Consider the following 16,499-nt stretch of genomic DNA (forward strand, 5'->3'; position numbering starts at 1 on the left):
GTCTGCGTCTTTATTCCTGCCCTGCCACTAGGTTCATCAGTACCATTTTTCTAGATTCCACATATATGCGTTAGCATACGGTATTTCTTTTGCTCATTCTGACTTACTTCACTCTGTATGACAGACTCTAGGTCCATCCACCTCACTGGGGAGGCTGGGACGAAGTGAGAGAGTAGCACTGACATATAGACAATACCAAATGTAAAATAGATAGCTAGTGGGAAGCAGCTGCATAGCACAGGGAGATGAACTCGGTGCTTTGTGACGACCTAGAGCGGTGGGATAGAGAGGGTGGGAGGGAGGCTCAAGAGGGAGGGGATATGGGGATATATGCATACATATAGCTGATTCACTTTGTTATACAGCAGAAACTAACACACCACTGTAAAGCAATTATACTCCAATAAAGATGGGAAAAAAATGCAATAGGAAGTCACTGAGTAGTTTCATGTAACAGAGTACCATGAGTTTTAATTTAAAGACGTCGCTGGAGAATTTAAAAGGTCTCCTGGAGAAGAAAGTATGGGCTGGAGCAGACGGTGCTGTGATAAGAATTGAGGATGGAACAGAAAAGACAACTGAGATGTATAAAACTTTGTCCCAACCTTCAGGACTAGAAGGCCGCTGCAACCAGTATGAACACAACAGCCATAAATTCTATTTAGTCATGTTTTAGGCAGTAAATTGGGATTTAACTTACATTACTGTTGAAGAAACGATAGTAAGATTGGATTTAGCAAGAACACCCCAGACACTCAAACCCTATCCACTACCCACTCCTGCAAAGAGTCTGAAGGAAATGAAAACTTAAGGCTAGTGAACGTTCATGATTACTCAGAAGTTCTGTTGGCAATACCTGGTGTCATAGCCTAAGGACTTAGGCTGAATCACGTGAAAGGGCAACTGTTATTGAGGTGCCCGAGGTGACCCTGAGTCTAAGATTATAGGTGGCTGAAAGGCATCCTCTTCCCACATCCCATTTAAGCTCACATCCAAGCTTCGGCTATTGTTATTAAAATCTAATATTTATTAAACGATCAAACTGGGTCATGCACTGTGTAGACTGGGCCATGCACTGTGCTAAACACTTCACATGCATTATTTCATCTAGTACTCACAATGAACTCACTAAACAAGCACACTTATCACCTCCACTTTACTGATTAGAAAACTGTGACTTGAGAGAAGTAATTTCCCCAAGTTATAGCTATATGTGACAGAGCTAGAATTAGAAGCCAAGAGTTTGCTCTGGCTTGTTTTCTTGCCAAGATTTTCTCATTAGCCTGGTAAACAAAGAATTACAGAAGACAGCTTGGGTGAAAAGGAGACAAGAAGTTCCTCTTAGTCTATTTCAAGTGTCTTGGGTCACTTCGGACAAAATCTAGTACAGACAGAAAGGCATCCTTCGTGTGGTTTAGTTTCACTCATCATGGGATTTGGGACAAAAGTCTCATTTTAAAAGAGGGTACCCATGTGCCTGGATTATTATCTTAGCATTCTATTGGGGAAGTTTGTTGTCATACAAGTTTTAGTTGTCTGGGGATCAAATATAATTTTTTGGATTCAGATTGAAATATAACTGTAATACTACCTTAGATGTACCTTACATTACCAAGCATAATTTTGTAATATTTTAATTACTTTCTTGGTTTCTAAAAATCTTGTTTAAGGAGTATATTATAATAGGAATTTCTGAACCTGTGTGGATTTGTCTGCTCATCTGGGCAGCAGAACAATACAGTCAGGGACTGTGTTGGAACATCAACTTGAGGGCGTTGTAATATGTTATTTGCACAGGGACGTTTGTATGGTCACTTTGAGCATTAAGATCTTCAAGACCAGTGCTCTAGAGGTTATTTCCTTCTACATAGGAAGAGTTTGTGACCTTTATTGCCAATGAGACCACAAAATCGAGGCTAATTGAACAGCTAGGCTTCAATTAAGATGCCTACCTCAGCCAAAGACGATACACTGATTCCACTGCTATGTGATAGAGCAAAATGAGCACTGGTCAGCAGCTCCACTATTCAGTGTATGTTTATAAAGTGTTGCTATTGTGTGCTAGGCACATGGATGAACAGGACACCATCTTTGCCGTCAATCTTCCTCCATTCTAATGTATAATGACATATTTATCCTTCTTGGAAACATTTAGTTGTCATGAGTGGCAGTTTGGGATAGTGGAAAGAATCTAGACTGGGTAGGAGGGAAAGCATCAGGAGCTCTTCTAATTTCTGCCTTTAACCAGCTATATGACCAGAGATAAGCAACTTAAGCATTTTGTGACTTATTTTCCTCATATGTAAAAGGAAAGTGGCAGGAATGATTAGACATCTGAATCTAAAAATCTAAGAGGTAAACATTTTTTCGGAGGCTATTTTAGTTTGGTGTTTTCCAAAAATTCTGGAATAACTTGTATGCTTAATAAATATTAAATAAAAATCAGATCATCTTGATCCTCTTCTTCCTTTGCTCATAAGTCCAGAGGATCTTTAAAGAACTTAAAACTCTTATGTATCATGCTAGGGAAAAAAAATCAAAACAAACTCTGAGAATAAGCATAAGATAAAAAGAACTGCCCTTAATCCTAAACTCTCTGAAATTCAAAACATGCAGGATGTGGTTTAAGGGTAATGTGCAAATACAACACTGTGATCTCAAGATTAAAAAAATAATAAATGTGTGTTTATCTTTGTTATCTGCCCATTTAAAATACTTTTGTTTTTAACCATGATAATTATGCCAAAATAACCCAACAGCATCTACTTTTAAAACAAAATACCAACTTGTCTGCTTATATTTACATCATTTTAAAATATCAAGTCATCCAAGTCCTTTCTGTCTGTATGATTTGTTTAGGCACTTTAAGGCTATCAAACATGTAAACATTTTTGATAGTCATAGCCAGAGAAATAGTTGATGCTATTTATTTATTTATTTATTTATTTTTTAAAATTAATTAATTTATTCATTTTATTTATGGCTGTGTTGGGTCTTCGTTTCTGTGCGAGGCCTTTCTCTAGTTGTGGCAAGCGGGGGCCACTCTTCATCGCGGTGCACGGGCCTCTCACTTTCGTGGCCTCTCCCGCTACGGAGCACAGGCTCAAGACGTTCAGGCTCAGTAATTGTGGCTCACGGGCCTAGCTGCTCTGCGGCATGTGGGATCTTCCCAGACCAGGGCTCGAACCCGTGTCCCCTGCATTAGCAGGCAGATTCTCAACCACTGCACCACCAGGGAAGCCCAGTTGATGCTATTTATTAATGAAGATTAATTAATGAAGATTAAAGCATAACATACAGCATCTAGTTCAAATCACATATTTTGATTATGAGAAACATGAATTTGAATGTGGATCACTCAAATCTGAAATGTCCGATTTGTGAATTTTTAATAAACATGAAGTTATTAATATCAGCAAAGCAGATAGATTAATAGATGAACTTTTTCAATTTTCCTGAGTTAAGCACCTAAAAACAATGTCTTTGCATAATGGTTTTCACAAAAATTTACTCGTTTGCAACTCACAACAATCCTGTAAGGCAGTGTCATCATCTGTAGAATAAGTACAATCTGTAGAGTGGGTACAACAATAACACTTCAGATAAATTAGGCTTCAGCATGGGCTGGGGTTTTCCTTGCTGGGACCTTGATCATTTCTTGGACGTTTCCAGAAACTTCAAGCTCTCAGAAGCAAGGAAGGCAAGTAAACTGCTCTAGTGTGGAGCCACAGAGCAGAGGAGGGGCTTTTATTACCTTGAAACACATTCATGGGATTTTTAAAATGGGAATTCCACAGAGAATGTCTTTTAAGAACCATTTATCCCCTTGGGAATTCCCATTTGAGAATGTGATTTTAAGATGACAAAGAAAGAGAATTTGGTTTTTATGAGAAATATACTTTTTTAAAATAAATTATCTTCTATTTTTAAAATATACCCACAGTATAGCCTAGTGGTATATATAGGAAAGAAATTGCTGCAGGGGCAATTTTGCAGGATGAGGAAACAGCACAATGGCCAAGATAACTTAGCTTGCCTAGAGTTAGTCTGCTAGTGAAGGCCTGAAGAAGCAGGAGGCAGATCTCCTGATTTCTTTTTAATCCCTTAAAATGTTCATTAGATCACACAGCCTTTTTGTGCTCATAACTGGCCCATGAATTCACCAGTACAAGACAGTATTTCCTTTCCTGTGTATGATGCAAGAAAAACATGTGTTAAGCATTTCTGAGGACATTCTTTGCTGTTCCAGACAATGACTTGTCATTTTCTCAGTAAATGCTTACTGATGATGCTGATAATGATGATGAAGATGGGGATGTGATACTGCTGACCAACCAACAAATGTGCTATAATTACCTACAATGGGCAGAACAGTATGATAAGCACAAGAGGAATATGAAGAAACATAATGAATATCATTTGCCACCAAGTAGTTCACAATTCATTTGGAAGAAAATGCTTATCCATAGAAAAAGTAATGCATAATTCAAGGCAGCTCACATGTACCAAATGAACAATATACCAAAGAAACAGTTTAAATCTTTGGAAGAACCATATCACTGCGGACTGGGATAATCAGGGTAGGCTCATTGGAAGAGAGGGATATGAATACATTTTGATGAATCTGTGGATTTGAGACAGGCAGAAATGTCCACATACCTAAAAAAAAATCGGCAGATGAGAGTCTGCTAGTTTTCTCTAATGTTTAGGCAACACATTCAGTTAACGTGTTAGAAAAACACAATGAATCAATAACTTGGTTACAATGGAATTTAAAGAACCACAAAAAGGATTATAGGTAAAATATTTGTGACCTCTCATTTTAGCTCTTTTTTTCCCTTTTGATAGGCACTGGTAAAATCAATATCTCCATCTCAGCTTGCTAATTTATAAAAAGAGGATAATTCTTGTCTTTCACTTCAAGAAAGATCATCTAACAAGTAACTAAACAATATATTTTAAATAGTACTACTAAAATTATTATATATCTCTAATTTAGGAAAAATAATAATTCCAGTATAAAAACTACTCTAACAATAATGATTCTCAAAATGGCTGAAAGCCTGGCATCGTATTTAGCAGCACTATACAAAGATAAAATATTTGGGTGAGTAATGTTTTAAATAAGTATTTTACTTAAAGTGAGTGACTTTAGAAAATAGTTAAGATTAAAAAATCAAAAAGGCTCTTTTATTTTCTAAAAGTAAATGAAATATTAAAATCTCCTACATCATCAAAATTAGGTTGTGGAACTAGAAAGGCTAGATCATGGACCCCAAGGATATCCATGTCTTAATCTCCGGAACCTGTCAATATGTTGCTTTATGTGGCAAAGGGACTTTGAATATGTAATTAAGGTTAAGAACCTAGAAATAGAGAGGTTAGCCTGGATCATCTGGGTCAACCCAATGTATTCGCAAGGGTCCTGAAAAGAGGAAAACGTTTCCCACTGTGATCAGGGGGGAGCTGTGACTCTTGAAGAAGGGTCATCAGATAGACGCAACACTGCTGCATTGAGTAGAAAGGAAGGGGGCCATGGGCCAAGGAATGTGGCCAACCTCTAGAAGCTAGATAAGAAAACGAATTCTCTCTATAAATCTGCAGAAAGGAACTCAGCCCTGCTGCCACTTTGATTTTAGCCTGATAAAACTCATGTCAGACTTTTGAACTATAAACTGTAAGATAATAAATTGTGTTGTTTTAAGCTTCTAACTTTGTGGTAATTTGTTATAAGTTGCATAGAAAACAATGCAGCAAGAAATTTAGACTACTTACTTTGCTTTTACATTAGAAGGGGTTATTCAATTATTAGCTACAACCAGGGCTTATTTAGAAAAATCAAATCCTATCATTAATTATACACAGGCTGAGGGTAAAAGTGCTAAATCAATTTAAGAACTACAATAATTAAGAATTAAGTAAATAGGGCCAATAACTGAGATACAGAAATTTCTCAATGCTAAATATGTAACTGTATCTGAAATTGAAAAGTAAAATGGAAAAAAAATGAGCAAGTTATGTCATTCAGTAATATGAAGAGATCAGACAGGGACTTTTCACTCATTTCGTTCAGGTTCCCTAAAAAGTGTTCTAAGAAAAGTATATGAGTCTTAATGGCACCAAAGGATGAGAGATATTTCATTTAAAAAAGAATTAAAGCTGGTATATTTATTTCCCTCTTGCGGCTATGAAAATTACCATAGACTTGGTGGCTGAAAGCAACAGATGTTTAATTCAATCTCAGTTCTGGAGGCTGTTAAGTCCCAAATAAAGGTGTCGGCAGGTCTTCACTTCCTCTGGAGGCTCTAGGGGGAGAATCTGTTCCTTGCCTCTTTAAACTTCTTGTGACTAAATTCCTTGGCTTGTGACTACATCACTCCAATCTCTGCCTCTGCCTTCACATGGCCTTCTTTGCGTGTGTCTAATCCCTCCGTCTCTCTCTTATAACACTTGTGATGGCATTTAGAGGCTGCTTGCTTAATTCAGGACAATTTTGTTTCATTTCAAGGATCTACTATAATTATATCTACAGAAAGTTTACAATATATGGTAACATTCACAGGTTTCCAGGATTAGGACTTGATAGCTTTTGGATCACCATTCAGCCCACTATAGCTGATTTCTGGAGTGCTAGTAATAATGTTTGTTTGTTTGTTTTTAATCTGGATGCTATACTAAGTTGCATTTAGTTTATGAAATATGTCTGGCCCTAAGTCTTACCGAAATCTGCATTTTAACAAAATCCTCAGTTGATTTCTATGCACATTAAAATTTGAGAAGCACTGTTCAATAAATAGTTGAAGGTGACATTGTCAGAAATTGAAAAGTGATTGGCTGGCAGTGAAGAGAAGTAAGGAGTAAGTAAGAAGGCAGTATGTAAGACTTTAGCCAAACTTTTATATTTTAAAGGAATAAAGTTTTAGGCTAAAGGAACAATGATTTTTGGTTCTAATGAACACATTTCCAAAATGAGAGAAGAATGGCAGAGATATTTGAGCCAGTCTGTCACTGAAGTCTCTGAAATTATTCTCTGTAGGTGGATGCCCATTGTCCAGAGGTGCAAGTCTCTCCTGTAAGTACTGATGACAGCCTCCAGGCTCATCCAAAATGTTCCACAGCTAACATCATACTCAGTGACAAGAAGCTGAAAGCATTTCCTCTAAGATCAGGAATAAGACAAGGATGTCCACTCTCACCACTTTTATTCAGCATAGTTTTGGAAGTCCTAGCCATGGCAATCAGAGGAGAAAAAGAAACAAAAGGAATCCAAACTGGAAAGGAAGAAGTAAAACTGTAAGAGGCCATCAGAAAACTACTAGAGCTCATCAATGAATTCAGTAAAGTTGCAGGATACAAAATTAATATACAGAAATCTGTTGCATTTCTATATGCTAACAACAAAATATCAGACAGAGAAATTAAGGAAACAGTCTCATTTACCATCGCATCAAAAAGAATAAAATACCTAAGAATAAACCTACCTAAGGAGGTAAAAGACCTGTACTCAGAAAACTACAAGACACTGATGAAAGAAATTGAAGATGACACAAATAGAAGGAATGATATACCGCGTTCTTGGATTGGAAGAATTAATATTGTTAAAATGACCATACTACCCAAGGCTATCTACAGATTCGATGAAATGCCTATCAAAATACCAATGGCATTTTTCACAGGACTGGTGAAAATTCTTTTAGTCATAAAATTCAGAGCTTCCAGAACACTTCGGCCTCACATGAAGCATCAGCCATTGTAGCACTGGTAACAACACAATTGATACTTGCAACCATTAAGGGCTTATCTGACTCCCGGCACTCTCTCTGAAAGAGCTTTTTGGTCTCAAATAATGTTTACAGCAACCCACGAAGTAAGGGAGGCACTTCACAGATGAGGAGACTATGGCCTTTCTTGCACATCTAGCCCCCCGTTGCTTCAGGATGCCTCTAGCTCACTGGCAAAGTGTCTTCAATCACAAGTGAGAATGAGAAATACTCACTAGTTCATTCATTCAGAAAATATTTATTGAGCGCTAGGTAATGTGAATGAGCTGGGGTATACATGCACTCTGAGGACAAAAGAAAAACCAGAAAACCAAAAAGCTGAGCTCCTTTAGATGCACATACAGTTAGGGAACAGCAACTATTTTCCGTATGAAATAACTAAAAGAGCTTTACCTTTTTACTCCTCTCTAACTGTGAACTTGCAAACTTATCACTTCTATCTACTCTCTAATATACCACTGATTTGGGATGTTCTTAGCTGGCTTCCATTTCTTACTCTACTCTGGGTCAGAAATTAATCCCTGGAATTCACTGAGAAGGTTGATATGGGGTTGTCTGTGTATCACTGTATCAGTAATGTTAACGCTCGAGAGACCATATGTTATTTCACATCTACCAAGGAAGCTTTTTCCTTCATTAGAATAGGCACAGTCTGGTAGACAGTTTTCCATGCAGGGTAGGTTCCACTGTTTGCTTGCATTTGAAATTATTTATTCATTAAAATACCTCCAGGGCTTCCCTGGTGGCGCAGTGGTTGAGCGTCTGCCTGCCAATGCAGGGGACACGGGTTCAAGCCCTGGTCTGGGAAGATCCCACATGCCGCGGAGCAACTAGGCCCGTGAGCCACAACTACTGAGCCTGCGCGCCTGGAGCCTGTGCTCCGCAACAACAGAGGCCGTGATAGTGAGAGGCCCGCGCACCGCGATGAAGAGTGGCCCCCGCTTGCCGCAACTGGAGAAAGCCCTCGCACAGAAACGAAGACCCAACACAGCCAAAAATAAATAAATAAATAATAATAAAAAAAAAAACAACAATAAAATACCTCCAATAATCAAGCAGTCATACTATTGGGGGAGAATGAATGGATGTATGAAATATAGAGAAAAATCCTTAAACATACTTTTAATCAATAATATCATGTATTTCCTTATTAAGCTTATTAGAACTGCCAAGTGGTAATAAAATTGTCTCATTTATGTTTTGCCTCTTTTCCTTCCCTCCTGATTTCCTAAAAGTACCTGCCTCACACACTGTGTGGCACATAGTAGGTCCAGTACATGGTGTTTCTCTCCCTCCTCGCAGAACTGTTGCTAATGCTATAAATTAACGATGAAGCAGGTAGCTGGGGAGGGCAAGATTAGTGTTAGGGAGGTCTCATGGGTTCTCAGTTCCCAAATAAGCAAATGTTGATTTTAACTATCAATATTCAATATATTTTCAGGTTTAAGAACATGAATATATTTGTCTTCAGTAGAGCACTCTGAAATTAAACTGATAGTACTTCATAAAATAGGTTTATGGGCTTGTAAATTATGCCTTTTATTATCTGAAATATTTGACCCACTTTTGGTTACTATGTTCAGTAAATACTGCAAAGTCTGTTTTGCATAATCCCATGCTAATTGAGTAAAGTAAAATATCATTAAAATAAATGGTTAAGAAAACATAATTACTATAAACTCACAAAAGTTCAAGTATAATACTCTCTTCCAGGTATGAATATTTCAGGTTTAGACTCTTTTATAATACTTGGATTTAGAAGATTAAGAAAGCAAACATCAAGAGTAAAAGAGATATGCCTGATTTTTTTTTTAAGAATAAGAATTTTTTAAAACTAGGTATCTCTAAATGGTAATAATTATGTCAAATTTCTTGAAATTTTGAGACATACTATCTTCTTGCTTCTAATGTAAATGTAAAGTGAAAATGTTAATATTTGAATCTCTGATAAAAACATTTACTTAATCATTATATGTCTGTAATAGAAAAACACATTCTCTAAGTGGGGCCTCAGGTTTTGTGATAACAAACACTATTGCTTTGCGAATGAATTAAAAAAGCAGTTTATTGTTTACATAAGCAGTCAAGATTAAAATAAACAATCTTAAACCTTTATATTTTAAATTAAAGCCAAATTAAGTAAAAATTAAAACTTTACTTTAAAATTTCATATTTTTGAAAAATTGTATGAAATTTTTTTGACTAGCTGCAACAGTTTTTTATAATTTTTTAAACCAAATTATCAATGATCTTATCTTTGGTGAGTACATGTCGTACTTTTATTTACCAATGTACTTTCGAGCTATTTTAGTCTAAATGTACATGTCCCATTTCAAGTAAAGGACATATTTCTCAATGTGATGCCACAGAAAATAGTAAAATAAGACTTAATTTAGAATTTAAAAATTTCTTTGGGATTTAATTACTGCCTCTGAGAGCTGTCACCATGTTGCACGTCATAGACCATAGTATGTATGCATGGTGTCCCCTGGAGTTGTGCAGTGCACATCCTGCATCACTGTACATGACAGCCCTAACTAATAGACACATGGGAAGCCAATTCCTGCGGAGATTCAAAGCCCATTAGCATTAAACAACAAATATTTTGAATTATCAGAGGAGTAAAAATCCATTCCTATTGTGCTCTTTGTTCTGACACAGAAAAACAAATCTGACACGTTTTCTGTGGAAGCGTTATTTGGAAACAGCTCCTGTAACCTTGCCGTGGCCTAGATTTATTATGAATGGGCATAGTACAGTTCTGACATGTAAAATTATTTGGAACACCATTATGGAGTACCAGTTCCTACTGATTCAAGGATTTGTGTTCTCTCTTTCACACAACAGTGATTGATTTGGGAATGATTGGAAATGGAGTATTATACTTTTAAAAAGTAAACAAAAAGGAACAGAGAATTATTAGATGCTAAAATGGTATGTCCTCAATATATAGTTATACATTTGGAAGATTAATGGTATAGCTTTTATTATTAAAATACCTCTGTAATAGGAATGCAGGTAAATACCACATACTATTAGTTGTCAAAATTTATGGTACATAACTGTCTCTTTTTCTTTTTAAACTTTGGGTTTATTTATTTATTTATTTATTTATGGCTGTGTTGGGTCTTCGTTTCTGTGTGAGGGCTTTCTCTAGTTGCGACAAGTGGGGGCCACTCTTCAGCGCGGTGCGCGGGCCTCTCATTATCGTGGCCTCTCTTGTTGCAGAGCACAGGCTCCAGACACGCAGGCTCAGTAATTGTGGCTCACGGGCCTAGTGGCTCCACGGCATGTGGGATCTTCCCAGACCAGGTCTCGAAACCGTGTCCCCTGCATTGGCAGGCAGGTTCTCAAACACTACGCCACCAAGGAAGCCCCATAACTGTCTCTTGAGAAGCCAGTTAAACTGTGGTTTCTGAGCCACACTCCCAGAGATCCTATATAGAAGCATGGGAGGGGACCTAGGATTTGCATTTTTAATAAGTACTCCTGAATTCCTAATGCCAGCAGTCTTGCTCTCCCATTTTGAAAAACACTGCCATAAATTGTATATAATGGCGGTTCTCAGCCCTGGCATCTCTGAGAAGTTTTAGAAAAACACAGATACATCTTCATGTATTTATTCCATGGGGTGAAGTCCAGATATGCCTTGATTTTACAAATGCTAAAGGTGGGAGGGTGGGAGGGAGGGAGATGAAAGAGGGAAGAGACATGGGGATATATGTATATGTATAGCTGATTCACTTCGTTATAAAGCAGAAACTAACACACCATTGTAAAGCAATTATACTCCAATAAAGATGTTAAAAAAATTAAAAAAATAAAAATGCTAAAGGTGATTCTGACTCGCGGCTAGGCTGAGAAACAATGGGGTAAATAGAATTAACTTCTATTGGCTGTTCATTAGTAAATGCTTTTAATATTTGACCTGTTTAGCTTAAGAGAAATAGTAAAACTTCTTTTGATATTTAGATCATGAAACTAATAAATTATATATAACATCCATTTCCATTAAAGTGTTTAAAAAATATTTTCATTATCTTGACCCCCTTCCCCAATACACCGTCTCCCATTATCCTTCAGTAAATGGCCATACCTTCTACCCAGTTGGCGAGAGACTGCCTAGATAGTGGTTATGAGCATGGGTTTGGGAGTGAACCGTCCTTGATTGCAGCCCTAATTCTGCTATTTCCAATCTGTGCAACACTGCACACGTTACCCAGCATTTCTAAATTAGTAAATACCTCATAGAGTATTGTGAGAATTAAGTGAGATGATTTATGTAAAGTGCTTAATACAATGCCTGGGCCATGATGAGCTTTTTTAAAACTCAGTTGTTGGGAATTCCCTGGCGGTCCAGTGATTGAGTCCGCGCTTTCACTGCCGTGGGCCAGGGTTCGATCCCTGGTTGAGGAATTAAAATAATCCCACAAGCCGTGCGGCACAGCCAAAAAAAAAAAAAAAAGTCAGCTGTTATTATCATTCTTAATTCCTTGTTCTTCTCATAGGTAGTCACCATTTTCTGACTCTTTCACTTGTTAATCAGCTTGAATATTGTCCACTTGTATCCACTCTTGTTGCAATTACCCTAGTCCAGTTTATATCACCTCTTACCTGGATTACTACCATAATTTCCGGCCATAATGAACATTTTCATTCCTGGTATGTGCCAGATTCTCTTTTGCTTCTGGGTCTATGTACATATATTTCCTCTGCCCAAAGCACGTATCCATCTCTCCTCATCTTCTCCTCATTCCTCTGGAGGGTAATCCTTCCCTTCAACTAGGCTTGATCACTTTTCTACGGATTTGCCCCCTTCATAATACACATGGTATTTTATTGTGATTATTTGTTCATTTGAGTGCTTTTCATGCTGGGATATGGGAATCTGGATGGTCTTCACATGCATTATTTGACAACTGTGAATCCTATAACGAATTAAAAAATTTGATGACAATCTATAAAAATAAAATAAGCATGTTCTGGAATAGCTCGATGACTATGCATTTTAGTGTCTGTAGTTATTTTCAATTTTTTTAAATTGTAAAATAGATATAACATAAAGTTTGTTATGTTAACCACTTTTAAGTGTACAGTTCAGTGGTGTTACATATATTCATATTGGTAAGTAACCATCACCATCATCCATCTCCAGAACTCTTTTCATCTTGCAAAACGGAAACTCTATATCATTCCCTCTTCCCTCCAGCCTGTGGTAATAACCACCATTCTACTTTGTCTCTATGATTTTTCAATACTCTAGGTACCTCATATAAGAGGAATCATATAATATTTGTCCTTTTGCGATTGACATTTCATTTAGCACATCTTCAAGGTTCATCCATTTGTGGCATATGTCAGAATTTCCTTTCCTTTTTAAGGATAATAATATTGCATTGTATATACATGCAACATTTTGCTTATCCATTCATCCATTGATAGACACTTGGGTTACTTCAACATTTTAACTGTTGTGAAAAATGCTGCTATGATCATAGGTGTACAAGTACATTTTTTTGAGACTCTACTTTCAGTTATTTTGGGTATATGTTCAGAAGTGGCATTGGTAGATTGTATGGTAATTCTATTTAAAAAATTTTTGGAACTGCCATATTGTTTTCTATAGAACCTATACCATTTAATTTCCATCAGCAGTGCACATGGGTCCAATTTCTCTACATCCCTCTCAGCATGTTATTTTCTGGGTTTTCTTTTTTTTTTTTTTTTTTTTATTGATAGTAGCCATCCTAATGGTGTGAGATGGTATCTCACTGCAGTTTTGATTTGCATCTCCCTAATGATTAGTAATGTTGAGGGGTTTTTTTTGTTTTTGTTTTCATGTGCTTGTTGGCCATTTGTATATCTTCTTTGGAGAAATGTCTATTCAAGTCTTCTGTTGATTTTTGAATCTGGTTGTTTGGTTTTTGTTGTTGAGTTTTAGGAGCTCTCTATATATTCTGGATATTAATCCCTTATCAAATATGTGAATTGCAAATACTTTCTCTCATTCTGTAGGTTGCCTTTTTAATTCTGTTCATAGACTCTTTTAATGAAAAAAATGGTTTAATTTTCATGAAATCCAATTTGTCTATTTTTTCTTTTGTTGCCTGCGATTTTAGTGTCATATCCAAAAAATCACTGCCAAACTGATTTTCACTGCCATAATGTCATGTCATGAAGCTTTTGTCCTATGTATTCTTCTGAGAGTTTTATAGTTTCAGCTCTTACATTTATGACTTTAATCCATTTTGAGTTAATTTTTATATATGGTGGTAGGTAAGGGTCTAATTTCATTCTTTTGCATGTGGATATCTAGTTTCACCAGTACCATTTACTGACAAGACTGTCCTTTCCCCCACTGAATGGCCTTGGCACCCTTGTTGAAAATCATTTGTCCTTATATGTGAGGGTTTATTTCTGGGCTCTCTATTCTATTCCATTGATCTATATGTCTGTCTTTGTACCACACTGTTTTGATTACTAGAGCTTTGTAGTAATTGGTTTTGAAATCAGAGAGTTTTCCAACTCCACTCTTTTTCAGGATTGTTCTGGCTGTTTGAGGTCCTTTGTGATTCCATATGAATTTTAGGATGGATTTCTCTATTTCTTTAAAAACTTCATTGGGATTTTTACAGAGATTGCATAAAATCTGTATAGCACTCTTGGTAGTAAGCACACTTTAACAGCATTAAATTTTCTAATCCATGAACATGGAAAGTGTTTCTACTTACTTATGTCTTCTATAATTTCTTTCAGCAATGTTTTACAATTTTCAGCATACAAACTTTTTACCTCCTTGATTAAGTTAATTTCTGAGTATTTTATTCTTTGTGATGCTATTGTAAATGAAACTGTTTTCTTAAATTCCTTTTCAGATTGTTCATTGTTAGCATATAGAAATGTGATTGAGTTTTGTGTGTTGACTTTGTATCCTGATCTTTTGCTAAATTAATATATTAGCTCTAAGAGTTTTTTTGTGGAATTTTTAGGGTTCTCTACATATAAGATTGTATCATGAACAGACATAATTTTACTTCTTCTTTTCCAATATGGGTGCCTTTTATTTCTTTTTCTTGCCTAATTGTTCTCAGTAGGATTTCCAGTACTATGCAGAATAGGAGTGGTGAGAGTGCGCATTTTTACTTTCTTCCTATTATTAGAGGAAAAGCTTTCAGTTTTTCCCCATTGAGTGTGATGTCCACTGTGGGTTTTTCATATATGGCTTTTATTATGTTGAGGTTGTTTCCATATATTCTCAGCTTGTTGAGTCTTTTTATAATGAAAGAATGTTCAATTTTGCCAAATGCTTTTTCTGCATCAATTGAAATAATCATGTAATTTTTTCTCCTCCACTTTGTTAATATGATGTATTACATTAATCTATTTTCATATGTTGAACCATCCTTGCATTCAGTAATAAATCCCACTTAGTCATGATGTATAATTCTTTTAGCATGCTGTTGAATTCAGTGTGATAGTATTTTGTGAAGATTTTAGCATCAATGTGTATGTTTACACTTACTGAGATCTTTATTTCCTCATATGGCTTCAAATTACTGTCTAGTGTCTTTTCATTTTAACTTGCAGAATGCCTGAGCACTTCTTACAGGGCAGGTCCAGTGGTCATGAACTTCCTCAGCTTTGTTTATCTGCGAGTGTCTTAATTTTGCATTAGTGTTCATAATGTAGCTCCAAATATCGAATATCAAATGAGTCACAATATGATATATCAAGGAAAGCTTCATGGAAATGAAACTAGAAGTGATTTTACTCTTGACATTTTATTATGAAAATTTACAAACATGCAGAAAAGGTGAAAGAATTATACAGTGAATCCTCACATACTTGGTGCCTAGATCCTATAATTAACATTTTTGAAAGAAACGCTATTCAAATATTAATTCTCTAACTTCTTAGCTGGGTAACCTTGGGCAAGTTAGTTAACCTCTTTGAACTTCAGTTTCCTTATCTAGAAAAGGGGGGTAATGACAGTACTTACTTTATGCATTGCTGCAAGGTTTAAATGTTATGATCTGTGCAGAAAATTTAACACACTATCAGGCACAAATAGATATATGCAGTCAGTGAAAGCTATAGTAGTATTTGTTGAATAAATGAATGAACAAATGAATGAATGCATGAATAAACAAAGGCATAATAAATTTCCTGAATCTTCTAAAGGAACTTTAATATCTATATTTCAGCTGCTGGATGTACAAAAGTGGTGTATCTATTTAAGAATAAGCATTCTGAAGAATATGAATATGGAAATTTTTTTCTTTTTTTGTTTTTGGAAATTGTTTCTTAATAGCTGAAACAATGTACCTAAATAAGCATTGTACCAGTCAAGTTATTTATTATTTAAATTCTGGTTACATGCAGTGAAAGAAAGTCCCCAATATATCCCTTGGATTTCTTTCATAAAAACAATAAAAAGACAATATGAGGGAATTGCTACAGTTTCTGATTTATTAATATGTAGCAGTGATTGACTACTGGCTATACTGAGTTTCAATTATCTGCTGGAGCAAAGAGGAGAGGTATGGGAAACAGGAAATGGAAGGGTCCTGGGAGCAATCTTGGCAACACAAACCAAGCCTCTTGCTCTCTCCAGGTTTCATTCCTGTCCCTGAGGAGTCCAAGGGCATGTGTTTAGGGTTAGGGCAAGGGAGGAGGTGCTAAGTAGGTCCAGGTGGAATTTTTTAAGGCAAACTGGCT

The 16,499-nt window shown here is 36.2% G+C and overlaps 1 protein-coding gene and 1 long non-coding RNA gene across 3 annotated transcripts in view; both read right to left on the reverse strand.

The window, feature by feature from the left end:
- Positions 1-16,499, reverse strand: part of CFAP299 (cilia and flagella associated protein 299) — a 609,967-nt gene that overhangs the window by 118,464 nt on the left and 475,004 nt on the right. The window lies entirely within an intron of this gene.
- Positions 6,643-9,604, reverse strand: LOC309661914. The gene is made up of 2 exons (XR_014264365.1): positions 8,824-9,604; positions 6,643-8,507 (listed from the first exon to the last, which is right to left on the reverse strand). It is a non-coding gene; the product is annotated as an uncharacterized lncRNA (long non-coding RNA).

Source organism: Balaenoptera physalus (assembly GCF_965194825.1).
Source record: "Balaenoptera physalus genome assembly, chromosome: 5".
In the NCBI taxonomy this organism is placed as follows: Eukaryota; Metazoa; Chordata; class Mammalia; order Artiodactyla; family Balaenopteridae; genus Balaenoptera; species Balaenoptera physalus.